The sequence below is a fragment of the Mustelus asterias genome, chromosome 15 (assembly GCF_964213995.1).
Source record: "Mustelus asterias chromosome 15, sMusAst1.hap1.1, whole genome shotgun sequence".
Lineage (NCBI taxonomy): Eukaryota > Metazoa > Chordata > Chondrichthyes > Carcharhiniformes > Triakidae > Mustelus > Mustelus asterias.
The window spans coordinates 13,549,516-13,576,425 of NC_135815.1; the positions used below are offsets into that span (position 1 = coordinate 13,549,516).

At 39.4% G+C, this 26,910-nt stretch overlaps 1 protein-coding gene and 1 non-coding gene across 3 annotated transcripts in view; one reads left to right on the forward strand and one right to left on the reverse strand.

The window, feature by feature from the left end:
* akt3a (v-akt murine thymoma viral oncogene homolog 3a) overlaps window positions 1–26,910 on the forward strand; it is a 312,730-nt gene that overhangs the window by 24,653 nt on the left and 261,167 nt on the right. The window lies entirely within an intron of this gene.
* On the reverse strand, window positions 8,435–8,630 carry LOC144504917 (U2 spliceosomal RNA). The gene has a single exon (XR_013499713.1). It is a non-coding gene; the product is annotated as a U2 spliceosomal RNA (small nuclear RNA).

Below are 26,910 nucleotides of genomic sequence, written 5' to 3' on the forward strand. Positions count from 1 at the left end.
TCTTCCAGTCTGTTTTAATAATTGGCTGAACCACTTGATGCAGAATGAAATGAGTCTTTTAAAATCTAAGTATAGGTTTTAAAGTATCTTTTATCATGGTGCATTGAATTTTAAATTGGAATAATGGATACCTTTTTACTGCAATCACTTAAATACATTGCAAAGAGTTTGAATCCATCAGACTTTAATGGTTGCAGTAAAATGCATAATATAGTAGAGGTATTTCGCAGCATCTAGAAGCAGAGACTCGCCACAGTTTGAACCCTTGTTTGTGAAATCGTTAAGTAATTTTTCAAGTTGCATATTGTGTTTAATATTGGAAATGGATAACAGATGTCTGTAAAATGAGTAGTATTTTGACCAGGAATCGAAAAAATAGACCAGAAGACAGTCAGAAAATAATATTGTTATCACTGTTTAAATGTATGTCACTCTCAACTCCTGGGGCCAAGGTTGAAATCCATCTTAAACTGAAGAGATAAGTCCCCTTCTCTTTGTTTCTATTGGTCATATGTGAAATGTTTCCAATCTAGTATTGTAACAATTCAGTTGGAAATGGCTGAATTTAATACTGGGTACATTAAGTAGGCAAATGTATAAATTACTAATTTTGGTTTGTAGTGTAAAGGATAATGTAAATATGTAAATGAGACAGTTCACATCTTGAATATGATGCAAGATCGCATGCTCATGACTGGGTTCTCTTGCAGCCTTATGGCAAGGGTGAAGTCTCTTTCTAGATGTAGTTTTTTTTACATTTCGATTGAAGTTGAACCCTCAAACTCTCAACAATAGTCATTAACAACTCAAAACACAATATTAGAATTTGCTGCAGACACTTTGGGTTCTGTAATACTAACCAAACCTATTTACTGCTCAAGTATTTTATTGAAATTTATTGATAGTGCTCTAATGTACTTGCATTAGCTAGAATGTAACAATAGTTACATTTGTTTATCTATGTGAACTCTATTCAGATCTTTTACGTGAATGCTGCTTCACTCCGACTGGGTCAAGCTAATGCTTATTGAGGTAAGACCAGATACAAATTAAGTTGCTTTCACTCTCAGTAATGTGAACGTCCCAAGCAGATGTTGCAATCTCTTTAACTTTGTCCTTGCATGATAAAGAACTTGCAGTGCTACACCATGTTATTAGGTTGTCTTGTGTAACATGGACAGAATGATTTCTAATTATCTTCAGAATTTCCAACCTCCTTGCCTCATCAAACCTAACTGCTTTTAGAGGTTTCCTATTTCAAAAAGCCCACCTGTCGGTGTTTAACTTGTGGATTAAAGACACCACCACCTGAGCATGAAGTAAATTTTCAATTTAAATCTAATTTAACAGATTGCTTATTTAGAATCTGAGAAAGCAACAATTACTTCCAATTGTCTCAGATCAATTTGTTTTCCCAAGTGTGAATATATTATGCTCTCAAACACATTTTTAAACTCTCTCCAAATCCTTTCTCGGGGAGGAGGGGAGAGGTCCTGAAACTTTTTTTCACTTTGAACTACTGTTTTTGCAAGAAACTTTGTGCACAATGGGCAGAAACAGCTGAATTCTAGTCTGATTGGGATTCTATAGTCCGATCTTGTCAGATAAATTTAAGCATAAGGTAAGAATTGATAACTAAGTCATGTTGGTAATTGCACACTCTTGCATTCAGTGTGGGCGGCATGGTGGATAGCACTGTTGCCTCTCAGCACCAGGGATCCGGGTTCGATTCCCAGCTTGGGTCACTGTGCGGAGTCTGCACGTTCTCCCTGTATCTGCGTGGGTTTCCAATGCCCCAGTTTCCTCCCACAGTCTGAAGCCGTGCTTGTTAGGTGGATTAGCCATGCTAAATTCTCCCTCAGTGTATCCAAGCAGGCTCTGGCATGTAGCAACTAGGGGGTTTTCACAGTAACTTCATTGCAGTGTTAATGTAAGCCCACTTGTGACACTAAAAATAAATTAAGAGATGGTTGATCAAAACCCAGTCTATTTTTGTAACAATTTGAAAATCTAAGTAAAAATAGTGTGGTATTTTAGCATAGGAGCCACCCATTCAGTTTTTTTTGCCTGTTAAATGTGGACAACTCTAGTGGATAGATTTTACGCAGTCTGATTTACCTGCTTTCGGTTCAAACAAAGCTTACTTTGCTGCTTTCTCCTATCTTTTGTATTAAGTAATTTCCTTTATTTGAACATAGTTGATGTAGCAATGCTACCTGTTGCAAAGCATTCCTCATAATTTGGTGAATTTTTAATAATTTTACCCTTTTGATATCAAATGCTTGATTGTAATACTTGTACTGGATTTCATCCCCCCTTGGTTTGGAACAACAGCTGTATTTGATAAGCTTTATCCCCATAACGGAGACTTCTCCATGCTGGTGGTGTTTTGCAAAATCAGTGTGCATTCCTTCCTGGGCTATTTTATTCCAACTATATTGAGGAACCCAAAATTCCTTGTAGTAATCCAGATTTATCCTATCATTTTGTACAGCCATTGTTTTTGCAATTCAGTTGCAAAAAATCTTTTTGCATTCAGTTCTTCATATAAACTCCCAAACCTTTGCTTTTATTTTTACAAAGACTTTTAAAATGTATATGCTACTTTTAAGGATTGAGATCCCATTGCTCTTTCTTGCATTGATAAAGTTGCAATTAATGGCATATCTCCACTGTTTATTTTTGTTCCCAAAATGTATTATTTTTCCCACATTAAATAGAATTTTCTACTTTTGCCATTTTCTGATTATTTAGTCTTCTGGATTCTTCCTGACAGTTTGCTTTTTCTAGTCCAAGATATGAGCGATAAAGTCCAGTTTGGTTTAATACATGCATATAATTCAATATTTTATATTCCTTAATTTAAATATTGACTAACAAGGATATTGGGGATCATCAAGATAGTGGTATTGTTGCCACAATCAGAATAGCTATGGTACTGAATGGTGGAGCAGGCGCATGGGGACAAATGGCTTACTCTTCCTAAAGCATATATTTGGTATGCCATCCTTCGCAAATACCAATGCAAAGTAATTTAGCATGTTTTCATAATCAGCATTGTCAGATTATTAGCAGACCCACATTGTTCTGAACCACAGATTTTCCTTTTTTAAAATTTTGATATCCCTTTTTCCATTTTGTTCTTACTATCTGTTTTAAGACTTTTATGCCCGTTGCTTTTTAACCATCTTTTTATCCATATGTCTATTCCATTTTAGATTGTGGACCTCATGAGTATTTGTAAAGCCCTTTAGCTGCTATATAAACTACATGTGGCATTCCTGCCCACCAACTTTATCAATTTTCCTACTTGAAATAAATCTTAACTGACTTGTGAAACGTGACCTAAACTTCCAAATCTTTAGACTTCTAAACATTCATTCATTTTATCTCTAATTATGGTTTACTGCATTTTCTATGTGACTAAGGCTAACCAGTTGATAGGTATCTGACCTGTCAATTTCCTGCCTTATCAAGAGGTATGACATCTGTCATTCTGCAGTCATTTGGCATAGCTTTCATAATGAATTTTGAAAAGTCTGTGGTTCTAAACTCTCTCAGAATTCTGGAATGTCTACGAGCTGATTCAGGACAGATTGGTTTATAGGGCCCATCGGTCCCATGAGAAACTTATGATTGGAAAAAACCTATTGGCTTCCTTTTAGCTTTCCCGCTTTTTTGACTTTTCTCATCCCAATCTGTGGAAGTTTTTACTTCTCCTGTGTAAGTACTGAAGAAAAATATATAATGGTACAATTTGCTTGCATAACTTGTTCTGCTTCACTTGCCTCCTCATTTTGGATTTGGTTAATATTTTTATTTGACATTTGCATCTGTTATTTTAATCCCCAATTAGCTCCAATTGCCTCTTTGGCTTACAGTATTTATTTTTTTAAATGACGTTTAGTTCTAGCTATACATGTTGGTAGCCTTTAGGTTCAATGTAATCTTAACTACTTTTCTATAGAGCCACTCCTAGCTGCAAACCCTTTCCCTGCATTGCGGTGTTCTTAGACTATGCTGTACCAGTCACCACACTTAAATATTTTCCATGTTTGTGTTACTTCCACATGAGGGATAAAGATGACATCCCTGTCGTATCACTCCAGATGTGACCATAACAGATTTTTGTGAAATTAAAGGGATGAAAGAATTTTATTCAATCTGTGTTTAATCATTTATGTACTGATAACACTTGACAAGCTTTTTTGATGTTTAAAGCTCAAATGGGTTAGCTTTTATTTAGTTAAAAATCCACTCTGGTAAAGATAGCAAGATATTTAGAAAGGTAAACCTGTGCTGCTTGAACTTCATGACCCCACATTCTGATGCGCACAAGTATGTAGAATTTACAAATCTTACCATAGATAGTTAGCAAAATTACAGTTCAATGTGGAAAAATAAAGTTACCAATCCCTGACTGGTCACCTGTGGCTGCAGCAGAAGCTCACATGACTGCAATTGCCAGCAACAATTTATTTTTAATCTGTAGTTTAGCTCTTCCAGAATTCCTTCAGTTTTACACCCAAGTTCCTTTTGATGGAAAATTCACCATCTCTGTGCTGGATTTTTAAACTCAGGATCCTAACTTGGGAGAGGAGAGAAGGGAGCTTTGTACTGCTTCATCGGAAGCTTCTCCAGACTACTTTCTGCTTTTGTCTTTAGTAGCTTATAATAGAGATTTCAATTTTTAGTTACATGACCCCACTGATTTCAGAATGGATTTTTAAATCTGATGCCTGAACTGACAGTTGCTTTTGTTTCATGGCTAGGTGGAGGGGGTTGATTTTGTGATGTCCTAGTCATTAACCCTCTGGATAAGTCATTTGCCATCTTGATGAGACAGGGAGACATCTCCATATAACCATTGTCTAGCAGATTTTGTGTCTCCACTGGAAAGCTGGTCATAAACATAAATGTTAGGTTCGCTATATTTAACAAATCCCGTTTCAAGTAGTTCTTGAAATCCTCTGGTGTGAAACATCATGAGGGTGTCTGGGTATGTCTGAATTGCAATTCAATGGAACTTTCTAGAATCTGGTCAACTTGCTTTACCAGATGTCCGGTGACTTCTGGCAGCCATCTTTAGTTATCTTTTAAAAGTCTTAAACAGTTCAGTTTGTTTGGTCTGCTGGTAAAATTACATTGGTGTCATTGTGACATTTGCACCATTAGTTAAGCAGTTACTTTTCTCTCCCAAGTTCACTTGTTATTTATGCTTGCGCTTCATATTAGTCAACCTTTTTGTGTCTTTTGTTTTAGCATTTTAATCTCAATGTTGTCACGCACACCCTATTTTTCATGTCTGTGACTTCATTAACTAGAGCTGTTAGGGTACCAGATCAGAAGCCCTGAGGCAGATTATGAAGTCAAAGACGACCCCAACAATTTTCTGTTGTGGCATTAGTGTGAGAATAAGATATTTCACTCTGAATCTACTTACGAACTGGGAAGCTTTTATCAAAACAAACTTTATTTGACAACTCTTTTAACAATTCTACATACTTGTGCGCATCAGAATGTGGGATCATGAATTAGCTTAACTTTTAACAATTGAACAATACTTAAACATGATACAATTCTTACCTGCTAACCTATCACTGAGTTCTAATCAAGCAATATTTCTCTTGTATACTTAAGCCCTTCTTTATAATTAGTTAGCAAAACGCAGGCATACTTGCTTGTGGTTAGGTTACCAGGCTTTGGAGCTTTCAGAAACCCTTTGGGGAGAGAAACTGCTCTCTTCAGGTAGCAACTGCTTGTATTTTAAAATGAAAATGGGCTTTCCTGCTAGCTTAGCTCCTATTAATCACATGACTCTGCACCTGTCAATCGACCTAATCAAAAACTCATGTTTCTGAAATGACTCTTATAACAAAACACTGCAGCCCCATCTTGCAGGTAGAATATAGCAAAATAGCACAGTATCATCACAGAACCTAGGTCCAATATTGCATATTTTACTTGCAGGTCTCCAGAACAATCCGGTATTTGTTTTAAGTTCCTCTCCATTTAATTGTTAATTGTCCAGCCATCTCTGGATAATTAATGTCCCTCGTTATTACTGCCCAACTGTTTCTATGCATCTCTCCAAACTGTTTACACGGTTCTCCATAAATTTATTTCAAGCAACTTGGTGACCTCAAAGAACTGTAGCATTTCCTTTTTTATTAAACCTACAGACTTTGTCAACATAATACTTGTAATATCTATCTTCCCTAATGACAAAACCACTTAAGAATTACAGCATGCTCTCTTTCTGCTTTCAACATATCATTAAAAAATTATAAATCAAAACTTTGAAGTAGCCAGTCATGTACTTGGTGAAACCAAGTTTCTCAACACCGCATCAGTTATAGGTATACAAAGCAATAAAATTCAGTTCTCCGTTTACAGTTAAATGAAAAGTCAACGTAATTTCATTAGATTCATGAAAATGGCCTCCCATTAGATCTTTCTGTTATGCTAATGGTTAGAGCACTAAACATGTCAGCATAATCCTTCAGTGTAAAACTTTTTTGGGATGTTTGGAGGATTAAATAGTAAACAATTATTGAATTAGATTAGATAACTTTATTTGGCGTGTCTTTGGATGACTGGAAAGCTATAGTAAATGTTTAACAAAGGAAAACATTTTGGTATGCTAAATTATATGAAGCAGCAGTATTATCTCCTCAGTATTATTTGTTTTGACTGCTGTAATTTTGTATTGAAGAGATGCATTCCTAATAAATTAAGATTATAATCTAAGACTTCAAAATTCCTTTGCAGTATTTGGGAAGCATGATTTGCAGACTTCTACAAGAAACTTGTTATGGAACTTTACTTAATTGAAGCAATAAATGCTTGTAACGTTCATATTATGCATTTGATATAGCAAGTAGTGTTTACTAGCAATTTGTCTGACAGTGGCCTATTGCTATGCACAGGTCAAGCCGTTCAACATAGAACATAGAACAGTACAGCACAGAACAGGCCCACGATGTTGTGCCGAGCTTTATCTGAAAGCAAGATCAAGCTATCCCACTCCCTATCATCCTGGTGTGCTCCATGTGCCTATCCAATAACCGCTTAAATGTTCCTAAAGTGTCTGACTCCACTATCACTGCAGGCAGTCCATTCCACATCCCAACCACTCTCTGCGTAAAGAACCTACCTCTGATATCCTTCCTATATCTCCAACCATGAACCCTATAGTTATGCCCCCTTGTAATAGCTCCATCCACCCGAGGAAATAGTCTTTGAACGTTCACTCTATCTATCCCCTTCATCATTTTATAAACCTCTATTAAGTCTCCCCTCAGCCTCCTCCGCTCCAGAGAGAACAGCCCTAGCTCCCTCAACCTTTCCTCATAAGACCTACCCTCCAAACCAGGCAGCATCCTGGTAAATCTCCTCTGCACTCCTTCCAGCGCTTCCACATCCTTCTTATAGTGAGGTGACCAGAACTGCACACAATATTCCAAATGTGGTCTCACCAAGGTCCTGTACAGTTGCAGCATAACCCCACGACTCTTAAACTCCAACCCCCTGTTAATAAAAGCTAACACACTATAGGCTTTCTTCACAGCTCTATCCACTTGAGTGGCAACCTTTAGAGATCTGTGGATATGGACCCCAAGATCTCTGTTCCTCCACAGTCTTCAGAACCCTACCTTTGACCCTGTAATCCACATTTAAATTAGTCCTACTAAAATGAATCACCTCACATTTATCAGGGTTAAACTCCATTTGCCATTTTTCAGCCCAGCTTTGTATCCTATCTATGTCCCTTTGCAGCCTACAACAGCCCTCCACCTCATCCACTACTCCACCAATCTTGGTGTCATCAGCAAATTTACTGATCCACCCTTCAGCCCCCTCCTCTAAGTCATTAATAAAAATCACAAAGAGCAGAGGACCAAGCACTGATCCCTGTGGCACTCCGCTAGCAACCTGCCTCCAATCTGAAAATTTTCCATCCTCCACCACCCTCTGTCTTCGATCAGGCAGCCAGTTACCTATCCAATCGGCCAACTTTCCCTCTATCCCACACCTCACTTTCATCATAAGCCGACCATGGGGGACCTTATCAAACGCCTTACTAAAATCCATGTATATGACATCAACTGCCCTACCTTCATCAACACACTTAGTTACCACCTCAAAATTCAATCAGTTCACTTGGGCAATTGATGTTTTCAGGGCGATATTGCCTTGTTTGAGGATGAAAAAATTGGTTTGGGCTTTCCCCTCACTACATGCAGCATTCTCATCACTTGCTGATGTTCAAAGCAGCTAAGTAACAATTCCATTGCGAGTGGAACTATCACGAGATTGGAAATTTCAGTTTTTTAATCCAATTCAGTCCAATCAAATCCAATTCAGAGTCTCAACAAGTGAGAGATTCCCGATCCAAGCTGACAAGACGAGGCTCGCACCTCCTATCTTGGGCTTGATCTACATGATCCAAGCTGATTGGAGTGGGCATTGCACCTCCTCCCAGGCTTGATCTCATTTGCATCTTAGCCAAAAGGCCGAGATGCCGCTTTTAAAAATTGCTTCAAATGAAGCTAAAATGTAACCTAATGACTTCAACCAAGTACAGCATGTTGATACTACACTTGATCTTAGCCAAAAGGCCGAGAAATTTCAGTTAGCACTATTCAGTTCACTGAACCAACAGTACTGAGATAAAGGTGCTAAAAACATAGCAACAAATATCAGGTAAGGCAGCATAAGTGGAGTTAATGTTTCAGTTTGACCTGGAAGAAGTTATAATGTAACTGGTTTTAAGCAAGTACAAAATCAGGAAAGGAGAACAAAAGGGGAAGACTGATTAAAAGGGATAGTAGAAATAAACACAAGTCCTGTCTAGGACAGGTGTAAGTATGCAAGACAGAATTGTCAACAGCTGCTTTCTAAAAATAGAGGAAAAGAGTCCAGGCTAATGATCTGAAATTCTTGAACTCAGTCTTGACTCTGGAGGTTATAAAGTGAGGTGCTGTTCCTTGAGCTTACATTGAGGGCCAGTTGAATAGAGTAGGAGGCCCAGACTTCAGAATCGGAGTGAAGTGAAGAACTAAGTCAAGGAGTGCTGTGTGAGAAAATAACAAGGGTAGGGAGAGGCTGTTTGAACTATAGGAAGAAGAGCTCCAATCTCGGCGGAGGGTGAATAATAGGAAGGAGAATAGTATTGCAGTCTGAATGGGAGGGAAGCGGTTATCAGTGTGATCTTCATGGTTAGATGGAGAATTGCACCAGAATGAATTGAGGTTTGAAGGGGTGAGGGAGAATGTATCTATACTCTGGGAGGAGAATTAATCTGTGAAAACCATATGCTATAAACTACTTCAAAACAATTTTGAGGACTTTTTGCAAAATTGATTTTGACTTTATTTATTGTCACATGTATTAGTATACAGTGAAAAGTATTGTTTCTTGTGCACTATATAGGCAAAGCATACTGTTCATAGAGAAGGAAACAAGAGAGTGGAGAATGTAATTTTATAGTCATAGCGAGGGTGTAGAGAAAGATCAACTTAATGCAAGGTAGGTCCATTCAAAAGTCTGGCAGCAGGGAAGAAGCTATTCTTGAGTCGGTTGATATATGACCTCAGATTTTTGTATCTTGAAAATGAATACATATGCTCAGTTTGCAGTTCACATAAAATGAGGGAGCATGATCGCTTTGAGACTTTGGGCAAAATGTGCAGCCAGTCCCAATCTTGTACATTATTATGCCTCCATTTTCTGTTGTAAAATTGTCTAAATTATACCTGCCATTTGTTATGATGAGTCCATTCATAGAATTCCATAGAATCCCTACAGTACAGAAGGAGGCCATTCAGCCCATCGAGTCTGTAACAAACACAATCCCACCCAGGCCCTATTCCTCTAATCCCCTTGACACTAGGGCCAATTTAGCATGGCCAGTCAACCTAACCTGCACAACTTTGGACTGTGGAAGGAAACCGGAGCACCCAGAGGAAACCCACGCAGATAAGAAGAGAATGTGCAAACTCCACACAGACAGTGATCCGAGGTGGGAATTGAACCCGGGTCCCTGGCGCTGAGAGGCAGCAATGCTAACCACTGTGCCACCAAGATGCCCATTCACCACTACTGTTCATGGAACGATATCTGTGTTGTTTTGAGCTGCCAGATTTGAGTCTTGCTTTCCAAGATGGTATGTATCTTCAATTCTGAAGAAAAAACTGTCCTATGAGTATGATTTGCACTACCTGAAAATAGGACATTAACAGCATCTTCTGGTAGTTAGTGCATTTATGTAAACTATCAAATGGTTAATTTGTCAATAAAACCCATGAATTGGACAACTTGAAAATAGGATGGTCTGTTTCTCACACATGAAAATTATTATGGCTCATTGGAAGTTTTAAATTAAATTCTTGCATCCTTCTATTTGGAATTTTCCCTTGCCTTGACCATGGATTTTCAGTGGCAAAAGTTTCAATGAAAAGCCTATGTTCAGCATAACAGGTGGTTTAAACTGTAAAGGAAGTGAAGCAGTTCATTAAGCTTTGTAGCGTCTATGCAGCCTGAAACCTTTCTGAGGCCTATTGTAGCATTTGAGTATCTGTGGCACTTGTGCAAATTCTAATCTTGCTAAATTGTGCATGTCAGATGACAAAGTTACATGTGAGCAAATCTATGCTTAATTTTGCCTGGGAAAAGCCATTTTAAAAATCTACAAATGTAGATGCCAGAGCAACTTTTAAAAGAAAATACTGTAAAATTTTCAGATCTACATGAAATGATTGCTTGGCTATAAGTAACTTCTCTGGTATGGTCATGGAAGCTTCCATAATTTGATGTTGCTGTGTGACCCATCAGTTGTATATTTTCAGGTGACCACTTCAATACCAAAAATGAAAGTGTTGCAATTGTAATTTTTGGTGCCATATTCTATGTCTAAGTACTAAAATTTCTTAGTCTGTTTGATAGGAACAAAGTTCCCAAGCGTTGTTTTCTAATGCACATTCTTCTTTTTGGGTGAGTCGTGCTATCTGGAAATTTGTCACAATGGTACCTGATTATTTAATTTGTAAAACAGCAATGAATCCGAGCTGAACAAACGGGAATAAAATTTCTGTTTCAATGATAGGAATCAAAAATGGACAGTTATGGCAGATATTTGAAGCAATATGTTTTGAAGTATTTTTCGAAAGCTTTTTGGCCACAAAGCAATCCCTGGGAAATCTAGTAATGAAAGGAAGGTGGGAGCAGCTGCCTCGACAACACAGATCCCATTGACCATGCTCATTGTGGACCAGGAAAAGTAGGTCTTACACGTTCTGGCCTCTTGAACCCCTTGGTGTCTTGTGCCAGCAGTGAGAGTAAGGTGTTCTGTTGGAGTGTCGGTGCAGACTGGATGGGCCGAATGGCAGCTTCCTGCAATATAAATGTTCTGATTTCTGGAAAATAAATACATAATAGGCATCTCTTATAAACTTATCTAATTTCTTCCTTCCACATTCCAGCTTCCCCACTCATGTGTAACAGTGTAAATTCTGACTCACCATGAGAAAATCCAAGGGAAATCTGCTAGTATTAAGAACAATACAAGGATAAACAAAGTACAAATATTGCCTTATTGTTTCAAGGTGGGTGGGGAAGGATGGTGGTCAAAAACTACCTAAAATAATGCACTTCCAAGTAAATACATTATGAACCTCAAATGTCTTTGCTCTGTGTAGGATATGTAATTTTGCATGAGTGAAAATATAGCTATTCCAGTCTTGTTAATGCATTGATGATTAGATTATGAAACCAAAGGATTGCTTGTTCATTATTTGATTTTCTAAATTTGTATATTCCTGTGATTAATGTGAAAATTAACAGTTGGGCAAACTCTAAATGGATGCTAAACCACTTCTTTAAAAGCATCTGAATTCCAAAGATGGCCACGTTATTGGGTTGTGCAGTGCAAATAAGACTTAATCTGCCATTTTGCGCAGAACAATTAGGAATTCCCAAGTGCAGAAAACATCTTTTGCAACTCTGCCAGAATTCATGGTCAGTGTTGCCCTTGAATTTCATTTATAAATATTAAAGAAATGTGTATTTTGTCTTAAGCCAGGAAGCAAATCACCAGTAACTTGTCTGATTAAAGTTTTATATCTCCAATATTCCTTTCTTATCCATAGTCCTTGAATTTGTACCCATCTTTCCTGTCTGTCCACGTTTGAATCTCTAATTGGGTTTTCTGCCCCTGCCACAATATAGAATTGGCACTAATCAAAGTCTCAACGCCTTCTATGTGAATGTTGTGGTGCACTATTCTACCTCATTCCTGTTGGTGTTCCTACAGTTATTGACATAGTTAACTACATTAGCTTTTAATGCACATGTCCTGTTCAATCAGACTATCCTTGCTTGGTTGCATATATAACTGCAGTCAGAACTCTTACAGCAGTGGTTTCTGTTTCTGCCCTGCATCACATTTCTGGAGTTTCACAAGGATTTGTCCTTGGCTGCCTCTTTTCTGCAACTGTTTCATGCTGAACTCCTCCTCTCCCCCAACCCTCTTGATACCACCATAGGATTATACAGCGTTGATAGATGGCATTTGACCCATCAAAGCAATGCCAGCTCTTCAAAAAAGCTAACCAATTAAGTCTTGCCCTATCTCTGCTCCTTTCCCTATAGTCCTACAAATAAATTTCTTTTGAAGTGTAAACACAATTGCCTTTTGAAATGTATTATTGAACCTACTTTCAACATCTTTTTTCATTGTAAGAAGCTTGATTAATTTAATTTTATTAATTGATTAGTGTCACAAGTAGGCTTACATTAACACTGCAATGAAGTTACTGTGGAAAATCCCCTAGTCGCCACACTTCCGCCAACTGTTCGGGTACACTGACGGACGATTTAGAATGGCCGATGCACCTAACTTGCACATCTTTCCCACTGTGGGAGGAAAGCGGAGCACCCGGAGGAAACCCACGCGGACACAAGCGTGCAAACTGCACACAGACATAACCCAAGCCGGGAATCGAGCTGCGTCTCTGGTGCTCTGAGGCAGCAGTGCTAACCACTGTGTCACCGTGCCGCTCTAACCTGTTTATCCAACTAAGTTCTTTTGGCATTACCTTTAATTCTTGTGTCTACTAGTTAATGAGCCTCCTGCCAGTAGAAACTGTTTCTCAGTCAAAATTCTGCGCACCTTAATTAAATCTCCTCCTTAATCTTATCTGCACAAAGGAGAACAATTCAACTTCTCTGGTTCTCCACATACCAGGAAGTCTCTCAAGCCTGTTACCATTGTAGGAAATCGCTTCTGCACTCCAAAGGCTTGATATTTATCTTGAATTGGGCATAATACTTGAGCTGAGCCTAACTGGTGATGTATAAACATTTAGAATAACTTTCATGTTTCTTGTACTCTGTCTCTCTTTATAGTGCCTGGGACACTTGTGTTTTTAACAGCTATATGAACTTATCCTGCCACTTTCAAAGATTTATGAATCCCATGACTGTTTCTGCATCACATGTAACATTGCACAATTTAATTTGTTGTTTCTTATTCTAATAACTGTCAACTTTGTCCTGGATTGCACTCTTCAAAGGCTTCCCTACCACTGATATTAGGCCTGGTAAGTTGTTTAAGTTTATTTCTTCGGGCCACAAGTAGGCTTACATTAATATTACAATGAAGTTACTGTAGAAATCCCCACATTGCCACACTCTGGTGCCTGTTCAGGTACACTGAGGGAGAATTTAACATGGCCAATGCAGCTAACCAGCATATCTTTGAGTCTGTAGGAGGAAATCGGAGCACCCAGAGGAAACCCACGCAGACATGGGGGAGAATGTGCAGACTCCGCACAGTGACCTGACCTGAGTCCCTGGTGCTGAGGTAGCAATGTCACTGTGCCGCCCAGTTTCCTGGTTTATCCCCTTTTTTGAATGACGCAACATTTGCGACCAATCTTGTATCGCAAGGTTGTGCTGTTTTTATCCTTGCTTTCCATAGCACCATAGGACCAGGTAACCGTTCTACTTTTAATGTTATCAACCTGCTACGATCTGGTTAGGAACAGTTGAACATTTAAAGAAAAATCGTGCTGTGTAGTCCCATTGGTTAAAACAAGTTGGAGAAATCCAAATACCTTGTTGTAGCCAATAGAATTACACTCAACATTTCACTTTTTAAAAAAAACAAACTTTATTACATAAAACAATTAAAACCAGCAGCAGTAACTTGACAATGGTTTATAGCTACATGTGTTATGCACTAGGGTTTACTTAATTTCCCCAAGGATTATCTAAAAAAATCCATCAATTTATTTACTTTTGTTGGGACCAGCCAAAAATGTGCACCAGTCATTAAGAATTCTCCTCAGCTGCAGGAAAACCTTTACTGACTATCTGTGGATACCTCACAGATACTGCAGCTGACTACTTTCTTTGCAATAAGACATTGAGACCCCCTAGTCGATTCTCCTACTGGCTTCGAACTACGTAATCATCTTGCTTCCGTTCCCTCAAGATTCAAACTGAGATTAAGCCGTACCCCCACAATGGTGGCGTTCGTTCTTTACCTGCTCACAGTTTAGGTCTATCTAATTATTTACTTTGGTTATCTCCTCTCTCACTGAACTACAAATCACATGAGGTGCAATATGCAGCTAACTCTCAGCAAACACCAGATAAATTGAAATCATAGAACCTTCTTTATGTCCTCAAATCAGTCTTTAAGATTAACTATCTAACATTTACAATTTATTTCATCTGATGAAGTGAATGTGTTTTACAACCCTTTTAGTTTAAAAGTAGGGAACCCTAATGTAATACTTGACTTTCAAAACAAAAAAACAACTCTTCTGCAAGCACTGCATCATGTCCCCAGCTGTTTACCAAAGTAAACCCATCTGGTGTGTTTGTCTCCATCCTTTTTTTGCTGTTAACTCCTTAAGTAAACATGGTCCTAACCCTTCAATAATAATCAACCTCAAGCTTGATTTAATTGCATTTATCCCATTTTTTACAGTCAAGTTTTAATTCCTAAAACTGGAAATATATGCTGTATACTAAAATACATGAACTAGATATTTGCACCAAACCTTAACATCCTTTCAATCTGTCATCCTATCCATTTTTGTGATGAACTGCCCCTTAATTGTGATGTTGGTCCTGTTTTAAGAAGGCAATGTAATTATCTTATTTAGTACCTCTGCTCTCCTTTTTCTGTAAGTCTTCCAACTTGGTCCCTAATTGACCCCATCTTTCTTTTGACTATCCCTGTCCTTTTTTAATATGCTGGTGCAATATTCTAGTGTTACTGGCTGATCCTTTCTCATTTGCCCCCTCACTGTTTCCGGTTTCCTTTGCATTGTATGTACTTTGTTTGATTTTCTATTAGATTATGAACTTGATATTTATAAGGTTTCCAAGTCACTCACCATCCTGATATATCTTTGCTGCTTCACTTTCACTGGATTACAAACCTGGAACTCCATTTCCAACACTCTGTATCTACACTACATGGACTGTAGAACCACTGACAAGTTACCCATCCCTAATCGCCACTCCCTTCTCAAGGGCAATTAGAGATGGGTAACTTGTCAGTGGTTCTCCGCTTCAATATCTCTATCTTTTGTTTTATGTTTGTTTAAACTTGGCCACTATTGCCCAAATGGTGCCTCGTTGAAATATACTCAGCATTACCAAAACCAACCAGAACTGCTTTCCTTCTACAAAAGCAAAATAATGCTGATGCTGGAAATCTGGAATACAAGCGGGAAATGCTGGAAATCCTCAGCAAGTCTTGCAGTGTATGTGGAGAGAGGAATAGTGTTAATGTTTCAGGTTGGTGACTTTCTGTCAGAACTCTGAAAGGTTATTGACCCGAAATGGTGATTCATTTGCACTCCAGCAGAGTATTTGCCACATTAATTGTTTATATTTGTTTTCCGCATTGGGCTGGAAATAGTGACCAAATATACTTCCAGAATTTCCTGCCCCTACATTATTCTGTTTCTCAGGCTATCTTGCTTTCAGATCATTATAATTCTATTTATAGATTTGCCTGATGTTTATTTGCAGATTTAGTTTTGAACCCTCAATATCATCCCTTTCAAAGACGAGGGCAATGCCTTTGATCAATACTGCCACCCCACCCCCACTGTTTTCCTTCCCTAGTTCTCCTGAATACATTTGTGGAATTTAGGTTTGACATTTGGCTGGAAAGTCGCAAGAAACCTAGCAACAATTCTTTCCATAGCAGCCAGATTCTAAAAGCAACCTTGTGAATGAATTGCTGTTTTAATAAAGTACTGTGCATGGATGGCTGTTGGTTGTGGATCTATTCTGGGTTGTTAAATGCTGTAGTCCAGACAGTTGTTTGACCCTAGCATGCCCTTTCAATCGTAGGGTTGTCTGGTGTCTGTAGAAATATGCTAATTGGCATTCAAATCATGGCTAGCTGCTGGGAGTAGTGTAAAGCTCAAGCAATGCATTAGGATGAAACAAAGCAAAGGACTGTGGAAAATACAAGTGTTCATAAGATTGGCAGTTTTCAAAAGCAGGCTATATAATTGGTGAAGAAAGTGCCACTATTCGGATGCAAATAGTGGCACTAACCTGTCAAAAACAAACATTTTGTTTTTGGACCACAGCTTCGTTTCCTTTCCCTGATGAGGTTGCATTCACAAAAACAGATCACAGGCACATGTACAATAGCACTCTGTTTCTGTGCAAACATTTTGGAACAAGTTTGTTACAAAAAAATTTACTAAAGATGCTTGATAGTTGTACCTTTAATTATCAGTGCAAGATAGAAAACTGAAAACCTGTAACACCAGTGTTGAAATTTAGCTGCAATCTATAGATCACTATTTATATTTTGATGCATAATTAGCACGACAGTAGTTAGTTTGACTCTTTCCAAACTGAAAGAGGTAATAGTGGTGACTTGGCTCAGGGTAACCTTGATGGTCTTGGTTGGTGTGTCACCATTTGGAGGCACAGCTGAGGATTTGTTAATAGAGAGATTGTGTACGAAGAGGGAGAGACTTATTTGGCTCACTGTCACATTGCTGCTAGCCAGCGATTATGTGCTTAAAAATGAGAGAACTAGCGCACAAGCGAAAAGCATGCTAACTCTCTCCACCCATGCACTAGACATGTCACATGGATCTGTTGGACATGCAAGACAACGCCTTCAACAGTGCAGCCTCTCTAGTACTGCACTGGAGTGAGAGCTATGATTTTTATGCTCCGGTCCTGGAGTGGGAGTTGAACCTAGAACCTTGTGACCTGGAGTTGAGCTATGGCTGACTCCTGGATCGCTTGCCACTCCAGGCTGTAGTTTCAGAGGATGTTGGAGAAGATTGGCTCCTAGACATACAATGCGCAGGCATGCTCTGACACTCATAATCAAATTCCCAAATATAGACAAATAGCCCCACTGTCCTGAGGGTGCATTGGGAGATTTGAAGGCTAAGGGTGTAAACTCTGACATCAAATCTGGAGTGGAACCCAAAGGCATATTGATGTCTAAATATCAACTTTCCAGCAACTCCTCTAACCAAGCCAAAGCCAAACAGCGTTTTGCATTCCTTTAGACTCTACCAGGGGGGTCCTGATATTTGGGCAGCCCAGGGTCTTGAGCCCCGAGAGGACAATCCAGTTAATGCTAAGCACTAAGACATGACTAACAGCATTTGCACATGATGAGCCCAACCTGATGCCACAAGGTATCCTGGAGACATTGAAGATCAGGACATTGACACCAACTGGATATGATCATAACCAGAGGTGACTCTCTGATATACTCGCATGCTATCACAGTACTGACTGTAATACCCACTGCTGTGCGAGTGAGGAAGCAGCCCTTGAGGTTTGTTTCATTCAAAGTAGAAATACTGTCCCCATCACCCAAACTGCCAACCCAGGTGTAAACTGATAGTTCCACCATTTGATTGAGCAGGTGCTGTCTGGCAGTGCCACAGTGTAGAACTGAAATGGAACTTACTGTAAGACACCATTTACAATACTGAAATCTCAACATATGGGAAACAAGGACGGAAAAATGCTGACCGGTTCAAGGCTAACAGTGTTGTGATGGAACCTGCCATTGGAACTACAAAAAGTCGTGAATGTGGCCCAATCCATCATGCAAACCAACCTCATCCATTGACTCTGTTCTCACTTCCCGCTGCCTCAGCAAAGCAGCCAGCATAATTAAGGACCCCACACACCCCGGAGATTCTCTCTTCCACCACCTTCCTTCGGGGAAAAAGATACAAAAGTCTGAGGTCATATACCAACTGACTCGAACAGCTTCTTCCCTGCTGCTATCAGACTTTTGAATGTACTTACCTTGGATTGAGTTGATCTTTCTCTACACCCTAGCTATGACTGTAACATTACATTCTGCACTCTCGTTTCATTCTCTATGAACGGTATGTTTTGTCTGTATAGCGCGCAAGAAACAATACTTTTCACTGTTAATACATGTGACAATAATAAATCAAATCATTGAAGTTAAACAGTCCACTTTTAGTATTCATTTATGGGATTTGGGCATTATTGAATAGGCCAACATTTATTGCCTGTCCCTAAATGCTCTTGAGAAGGTGGTGGTGAGTTGACACCTTGAACTGTTGCAGTCCCTGAGGTGTTGGTACATTCACTGCTGCTGGGGAGGAAGTTCAAGATTTTGACCCAGCGATGTTGAAGGAATGGCGATTATATTTCAAGTTAGGATGGTGAGTGACTTGGAACACCATCCACTGGAGGTTCCCCTCCAAGGTACCTGTTGCTCTTGTCCTTCTAGATGGTAGCGGTTGTGGGTTTTGGAGGTGCTGTCAAAGGAACGAACCTTGGTGAGTTCCTGTGGTGCATCTTGTAGGTGGTACATGCTGGTGGTACATGCTGCTGCCACTGTTTGGTGGTGGTGGGATTGAATGTTTGTTTGTGGAAGGGGTACCAATCAGGCAGATAAAAGCAAATACTGCAGATGCTGGAGTCTTAAAAACAGAAAATACTTGAATCTCAGCAGGTCTGAGCATCTGGAGAGAACAGAACTAACATTTCAAGTCTGGGTAACTCCTCCTCAGTTCTCTGCTGAGATTTTCCAGCATTTTCTGTTTGTGTACCAATCAAGCTTGTTGCTTTGTCCTAGATGGTTTCAGCTTCTTGAATGCTGTTGCAGATACTACACTCATCTAGAGTATTCTATCACTCACCCATTCGGCACTTCTGGCTGTAGATTATTGCTTTAGCACTGATGTGTTGGGCTCCTCCACCATTGAGGGTGGAAATATTTATGGAGCCTCCTCCAGTGAGTAGTTTAATTGTCCAGCACTATTCACGGCTGGATGTTTGATTTATTATTGTCGCATGTATTAGTATGCAGTGAAAGTATTGTTTTTTGCATGCTTATACCAAGCAGACCATTCATAGGGAAGGAGGAGAAAGTGCAGAATGCAGTGTTACAGTCATAGCTAAGGTGTAGAGAAAGATCAACTTGGTGCGAGGTAGGCCCATTCAAAAGTCTGGCAGCAGAGTTCTTGAATTAGTAGATATGTGACCTCAGATTTTTGTACCTTTTTCCTGATGGAAGAAGGTGGAAGAGAGTATGGGGTGCGTGGGGTCCTTAATTATGCTGGCTGCTTTGCCGAGGCAGCGGGAAGTGTAGACAGTCAATGAATGGGAGGCTGGTTTGCATTATGGATTGGATTATGTTCACGACCTTTTGTAGCTTCTTGCAGTCTTGGGCAGAGCAGGCGCCATACCAAGTTATGATATATCCAGAAAGAATGCTTTTTATGGTGCATCTGTAGAAGTTGGTGAGAGTCATAGCTGACATGCCAAATTTCCTTAGTCTTCTGAGAAAGTAGAGGCGTTGGTGGGCTTTAACTATAATGTTGGCATGGGAAGACCAGGACAGATTATTGGTGATCTGGACACCCAAAAACTTGAAGCTCTTGACCATTTATACTTCGCTCCCATTGATGTTGACAGGGACATTTTCTCTACTATGCTTCCTGAAGTCGCTGACTATCTCCTCATTTTGTTGACATTGAGAGAGAGATTATTGTCGTCGTACCAGTTCACCAGATTCTCTCATTCCTGTATACAGTGTCGTCATTGTTTGAGATCTGACCCACTACAGTGGTGTCATCAGCAAACTTGAAAATCGAGTTGGAGAGGAATTTGGCCACAGTCATGGGTGTATAAGGAGTATAGTCAGGGGCTGATGACACAGCCTTGTGGGGCACCAGTGTTGAGAGTGATTGTGGAGGAGGTGTTGTTGTCTATCCTCGCTGATTGTGGTCTGTGGGTTGGGAAGATCCTCAGACCAGGAAAACGCCACCGAAGCTGGGACCTTCACTCTGCTGGTCTCCATCGACCAGGCCTGCATTGTAGAAGGTGAGGAATGGAGGGACTGTTTGGGGCTTGCAGGCGGTCAGAGGGGTTGGGAGGTGGGGGGAGAGGGCTCCAGCCCCAGGGATGTGGCAGGACTGAGTTTAAATCTAATCCATTGGTTGTGGAATTTTTTTTTAATACTTTTCCAATTCAATCAAATCAAATCCAATTCAGAGTCTCAACAAGTTGAGACATTTCAGATCCAGGCTGACAAGACAGGACGGGAGACCAAAACCACCCTGTCCTGGGCCTGATCTACATGAGTCAAGCTGATTGGAGAAGGGGGAGGATCCTCCTCCAAGACTTGAGCTCATTTGCATCTTAGCCAAAAGGCCGAGATGCCGCTTTTTCCTGGCTCAGATGTATCATCGACATCTCTTGGCAGACAAGGTCCCCAACTTAGTCCTGGAGCATGCTAATTCCATCAGCATAATCTTGCTAAGCCAAGTGTGATAGTAATGCAATTGAGATATATATAGTTTTTTTATGTTTAAGGGGAATGTTTAAAAATTCAGCTTTATACTACAGGAAGTTGGTATGTCTAGTAGGATGCGGCTCAGATTTTGGGAGAGCAGGGTAATTACTAATTTCAACCTTGCAGGTGTTTCAAGTAGAGCTAATGGACTTTTGTTTACTTAAATTCCCCGGAATGTGAGTGATTGACAGGGTCATGTGATGTGGTTAATATGCAGAGCTGGATCTGTAGCAGTGACAAAGCTTTTACAGAAAGTATTGCAGTTGAAGTTAGAAGGTTTTTGGAACTTCACCTCTCTGAAAGCTCTAAGGCTGTTAAATGTTCGAACAAATAAGCCTGGGTTTGCTAGCTGTATTTATTTTTTTAAGTGAATTTGATTTATGTGTAAATGAGGCCTATTTGAATTGGAACGCTCATAAGCTAGCAAGTAAAATTCTTTCATTTCTACCGACTGACCAGATGGAAGACCTTAGATGTGGGAGAGGGATGAGATTCTTAATTTTATCAGTCAGATTAGCCCTTAAGAATAGGAGCTTACCATGAAAAATAAGCTTCTGGGGTTGTGTGAAAGGTTAAGTCCTGTGAGCTGGAGGGCAATAGGGATGTGGATATTGGTGGTGTTGGTGATATTGGTAAGGCAAATGGGATTTTCTTCTTGGGACATAAACAAAATGCTACCAAAGCTGGTAACCGGAATTTATAATATGTCAGAAATGCTCAGCATCTATGGAGTGAGGAATATAGGATTAATATTTCAGATTGATCATTCTGTGCAAAATATTGATTGTCTATACTTGAGTGTGTCTACTGATGGTTTAAGTGAAGAATGTTCTCTTTCCTTGTGGAAATGCCTTGACTAGATGTAAGGCTGTTCCTAGATAGAGCAATCTTGCTCTATCAGCTGGGGTCTCAGTGGGAGAGAGCAGTTTAGATTTTCATTCAGAATTGTTTTGTGTCCTATGTGAGAGATTTGATAATGTGGCTTAATAATTCTGATCAAAATTAAATGGGGAAAAGGTCTTCTCTCTCTCATGCAGATTATAGAAATGTGTAAAAAAAAATTTTCAACTATGACTTCAGTTTCTTTGAATTACAATCGGGGCAAAGAATTACTCAGTAGTCTATGGAGAAGATATGAAAAGTGTTCTACTTTAGATAATGTGATGTATTTTTAAGCCAAAATGCCAATTTTATGGCCCGTAAAAGGGTCTAAGCTACTGGGAAGACCAGATAGAAATTCGTTTGTTTATTTTTCCTTTTGCTTCCATGTTGTTTCTATTTGAAAAGTTTTCTATTGGAAAAGTAACTTCATTTCAGTGCCCCACTAGGTTGAGCTAGTCTAGTGATCTGTCAAAATACATTTGTTCTTTAATTTGAAAAATATATGGTTCCAAAGCAGCTGCCTGGGTATGAACTTCTGTTTCCTCAAGTGCTTTAAAATCTCCAAAACCAGAGTTTGAAATTTTCCAGATTTTGGTCGCAACTGTTTTTTGAATTCATGGGTATGGCATGGCGTACATTATTGTAAAATTTCTAATTGTATCTAGTATAAGAAAGTATGGGCAATAAGTTTGTGATCAAAGCATTTCTACATGCCTGTATGAAGAAGAAACACTCCAGATTTACTTGTACCAATTTAAGTAACTGAGGGATCATAATGGATCCATGTCAGCAGTTGACAGCGATTCAATAAATATTTTACTGTTTGGCTTTTAAAGATAGCTGTTCCCAGAATATTTGTGCACCAGTTATCACAAATAGAACTGTTGGATTAGGGATGCACCAATTGTCCAATAGGGTTTCTTTGTTACATTTGTTAATGCTGGCATTATTGACCTCTTTAATCACCTTTCGGGACATAAAATTGGCATGTGTGCTTTATTTCGGGCAGCCCTTCTTGCCTTGTCCCTCAGTTTATTTAGTTTAATTGGTTTAACTTGAGAGTGGCAGTTCTATCTTTTTAATCTCCAATTTATATCTTCTATTCATTTTTCTTTTAGATAATTATTTGAAGCCCCTCAATTTACTTTGAAACTATAGCTTTCTGGGGCATTTTTCATATTCTTAGTTTTTTGTATGGAAGTGTTTTCCCTCTACGTGAATTGTTCTTCTGATAGATTCTTCTTTGCATTAGTTTTGAATATCTGGTTCAAACATTGATGCAATTTCAGAATGTCGTTAATGAAAATATGTGCTGTAAAAAGTTATTTCAACTGAATGGTGTAGTTTACATCAAACTGTTTTGATGTTAGGCCTCTATTGTTGTACACAGTTCAGTCTTGTGCAATGATGATTAGGAATACGTCTGAAGGAGTTGCAAATTACTAAATGTATACAACAAAATAAAAACCAAGTGACTGGTTTCTCTCAATAGAATAAACGTGCACCATTCTGAATTTTCCAACTTAATTTATTGAGAGATGAGGAATGATGAGTCAAGCTTGGAGGGATGAGGAACAATAAGTAAAGCTTCTATAATGGACAGGAGTGAGACATGCTGCACTGGTTTCCTCTTGCCACCTGTCCTTGAGCAGAAGCTGTTTTGAATTAGTTTGAATAAATGGTGGCGTGTTTTCCCAATTCCTCTTTTTTTTTTGGTTGTGATCCAATTTACTAATAATCCACAAGCTAGGGGGCACGAAGCCTCAGCACCAGGGGCCTGGGTTGAATTCAGGCCTCTGGTCACCATCTGTGTGGAGTTTGCACATTCTCCGTGCCTGCGTGGGTTTCCTCCCAGATGCTCCAGCTTCCTCCCATAGTCCTAAATCCTTACTGTCAAGTGGACTAGCAGGGTAAATACATGGGAAGAAGGCATTCGGCATGTTTGGCTTCATTGGTCAGAACGTTGAATACAGGAGTTGGGACGTCTTGCTGAAGTTATACTTGGAATATTGTGTACAATTCTATTATAGAAAGGATATTATTAAACTAGAAAGAGTGCAGAAAAGATTTACTAGCTTGCTACCAGGACTTGATGGTTTGAATTATAAGGAGAGGCTGGGACCTTTTTTCCTGGAGCGTAGGAGACTTGGGGCATCTTATAGAGATCTAAAATAATGAGGGGCACAGATCAGCTAGATAGTCAATATCTTTTCCCGATGGTGGGGGAGTCAAAAACTAGAGGGCATAGGTTTAAGTTGAGGGGGGAGCGATACAAAAAGTTTCAGAGGCAATTTTTTCAGAGGGTGGTGCGTGTCTGGAACAAGCTGCCAGAGGTGGTAATAGAGGCAGGTACAATTTTGTCTTTTTAAAAAGCATTTAGACGGTTACATGGGTAAGATGGGTATAGAGGAATATGGGCCAAACGCAATTGGGACTTCATGGTTTAAAAAAAAAGGCGGCATGGACAAGTTGAGCCAAAGGGCCTGTTTCCATGGTGATAACCTCTGACTCTCTGGGGATAGGGCCTGGGTGGAATTGTTGTCGGTGCAGGCTGGATGGGCTGAGTGACCAACTCCTGCATTGTAGGGATTCTAAAAACTGGAGTTGGGATTAACTCAGAAAATTGGTTTATTTTCCACGTTCTGAATCCAAGGGAAGGAGTGTTTGCAATGTTCCACTCCAAACATGTACATGTAAATGCAGTAAAGAAAGCAATAGAGAAAAGGAGTTTTGCAGTATAGAACCCCTGAAATGTATGTTGGTTCACGTGATTTGAGTCCAAAGTCAGAGTTCAGTGAGGAATTCTTCCACATAGGCATTCAAGTTCAGCTGGCTAAAGACTGGAGTTAAAATATTTGCATTTCAGTTGGTGCTGACCGCAAGATGAAGCAGGTACACAGCGACTGGGTTGGATCTGTAGGCAATGGTGCGAGATTCCAGAAGTTGAGAAAATAATTATTCTCTGCTCCTGGTGGTTGTTCTCAGACAAAAGAACCAACCCTGTTGTCAGGTGACTTGTAGCATCTAGTGTTTTAGTTCAGAAAAATGTCTATTTGTAAAAATAGCAATAAGGGTAAAATTATGGTGTTGGAGTTCTTATGCTGTCGGGACCCAACATTTCCTACAAGTTGTGAAAAAGTCCCTGAACACGTTTTTAAGTATTTGAATACAAAGTCCAGAATCTCAATCTGATTAAAATACTCAATTAGCCTTCACTATTTTCTTTCCATCGATGTTGCTCCCAATACTTCTAAACTTGCATTTTTATTTAACTACCGCCCAATCGAGCTCTACTCTGCCATTCCCAGGAAATACTGAAACAGAACACTGCATTAGTTCAGATTAAAACCAAAGTCAATTATACTGCTTCAGTAACGATAAAGGACTCCAGTTGGAGATTCTGTCAGGATGGCTGTTTTTGGAAACTCCCAGAGACTGGATTTGTCTGAGATTTTGCTGTTTGGAGGATATGTCCTTCTCTGAAAACTGCTGGCTTGGATTTCTGTCCATGGGTCCATGTGAGCATACTTGTGTTTCTGAAGAAGAGGTGCATGTCTGTGGGATATTGTTTTAAATTGGAACAATTGAGATAGCTAGCTGTTAAGAGTTAGATTCATGTTGTGACGTTAGTGTACCTTTTTAAGAGATGCTTTTTTTAATCATGATCTCTGCAGCGCTCTCGATTAGTGTTTCTCAGCTCACAGCTATGGCACTGGTTTGACTGGAAATGCCCTTTTATTGCTGCTTAAATGGGGGTTTGTTTGTTTTACTGGGATGTTTATGACTCTGTTAGGGGAAAAAGCTGGTTTGCAGGTTAGGTGATAGGAGTTTTCATTTTCAGAAATCAGAGCTGCAGTTTGAGTTTTAGTTTTAGAAGGGGCATCAAACTGCAAAGTTTCTCTCTCTGGTTTTGGAAATTCTGCTGGTCATCTGAAGGCAAGGTCTTGCCTTTCTGGATGGGGAATTGGCTGTTGGTGGCTTAACGAGTCCCTGGTGTTTTGGGAAGTTGTTCTGACTTGAGTCTATCCAGAGAACTGTAGACTTCATCCAAAGGTCTCAAGTCTAGTATCATATGAGCACCCTTTTGTCAATGGAAGGTTTTGGTTTTGATTGGAACATCTTTGATATAGTTGTTAAGGGTTATACATTATAGTGATTGTTTGTTTCTTGTTTGTAATTGATGAGTTCTTGCTAATTTTCTTACTATACAAGTTAACTATATTCTCAAACTTTGTTTGAAAGCTCCCAAGTGGGTCGTTTGAACCATACCTGAAGTGAAACATCTCATGCTTATCCTAGCCAAATTCAAGAGGCAAAACCTATGATCCAGGTGGGCTGCACAAAAAAACGTTGGAGTTTCTGACCTGAACCATGACGTGATTGATAAAAGTTATGCTAAATCTTTTTGTTATATTCTAACCTTGTTCTAAAATAACCTTTGTTTGATAAAAACTTCCTAGTGGGTCTCTTGAATCATACCTGGAATGAAACACCTTATGCACACCAATGCTAAAATCAAACGCAAAACTTGAGGTCCAGGCTAAATTCACAAAACACCTCTGAGTTTAAGGCCTGGTCTTAACACTCAAGCCAAAACGACATTCTGCCTATCACATGAATGACTGACATGAATTTTAGTCATGATGTGGAGATGCCGGCGTTGGACTGGGGTAAGCACAGTAAGAAGTCTCACAACACCAGGTTAAAGTCCAACAGGTTTATTTGCTACCAAATAAACCTGTTGGACTTTAACCTGGTGTTGTGAGACTTCTTAATGAGTTTTGGTGCCAGTGCATATAGGTACATAGGTTGTATGTCTCAACGAGCGAATCGTATCAAATGACATGTCCTTTCCGCTGTTCACGACAAGCAAAGTAATAGACCATACCCAACTAGCCCCTGCTTGTAAAACCCAAAACGGTGTCCAGTATTAGGTGTGATTCTGCGATTGGATAGCACTTGCTAAATGATCCTCAATATGCTAAGAATTGTACCACAACCAATTTAAGATTCACTGACTTGCGGTATGCTGCATTTGTGTGTACTGGAAGCTACATATAGGATTTAAAATATATTCTTGTCTCAGATTTTGCACAATGGCAGGGATACAAGGAAAATAATTCAACCACAGGTGTTATCTTTTAAATGTAGGAGATTAATACATAAAATAT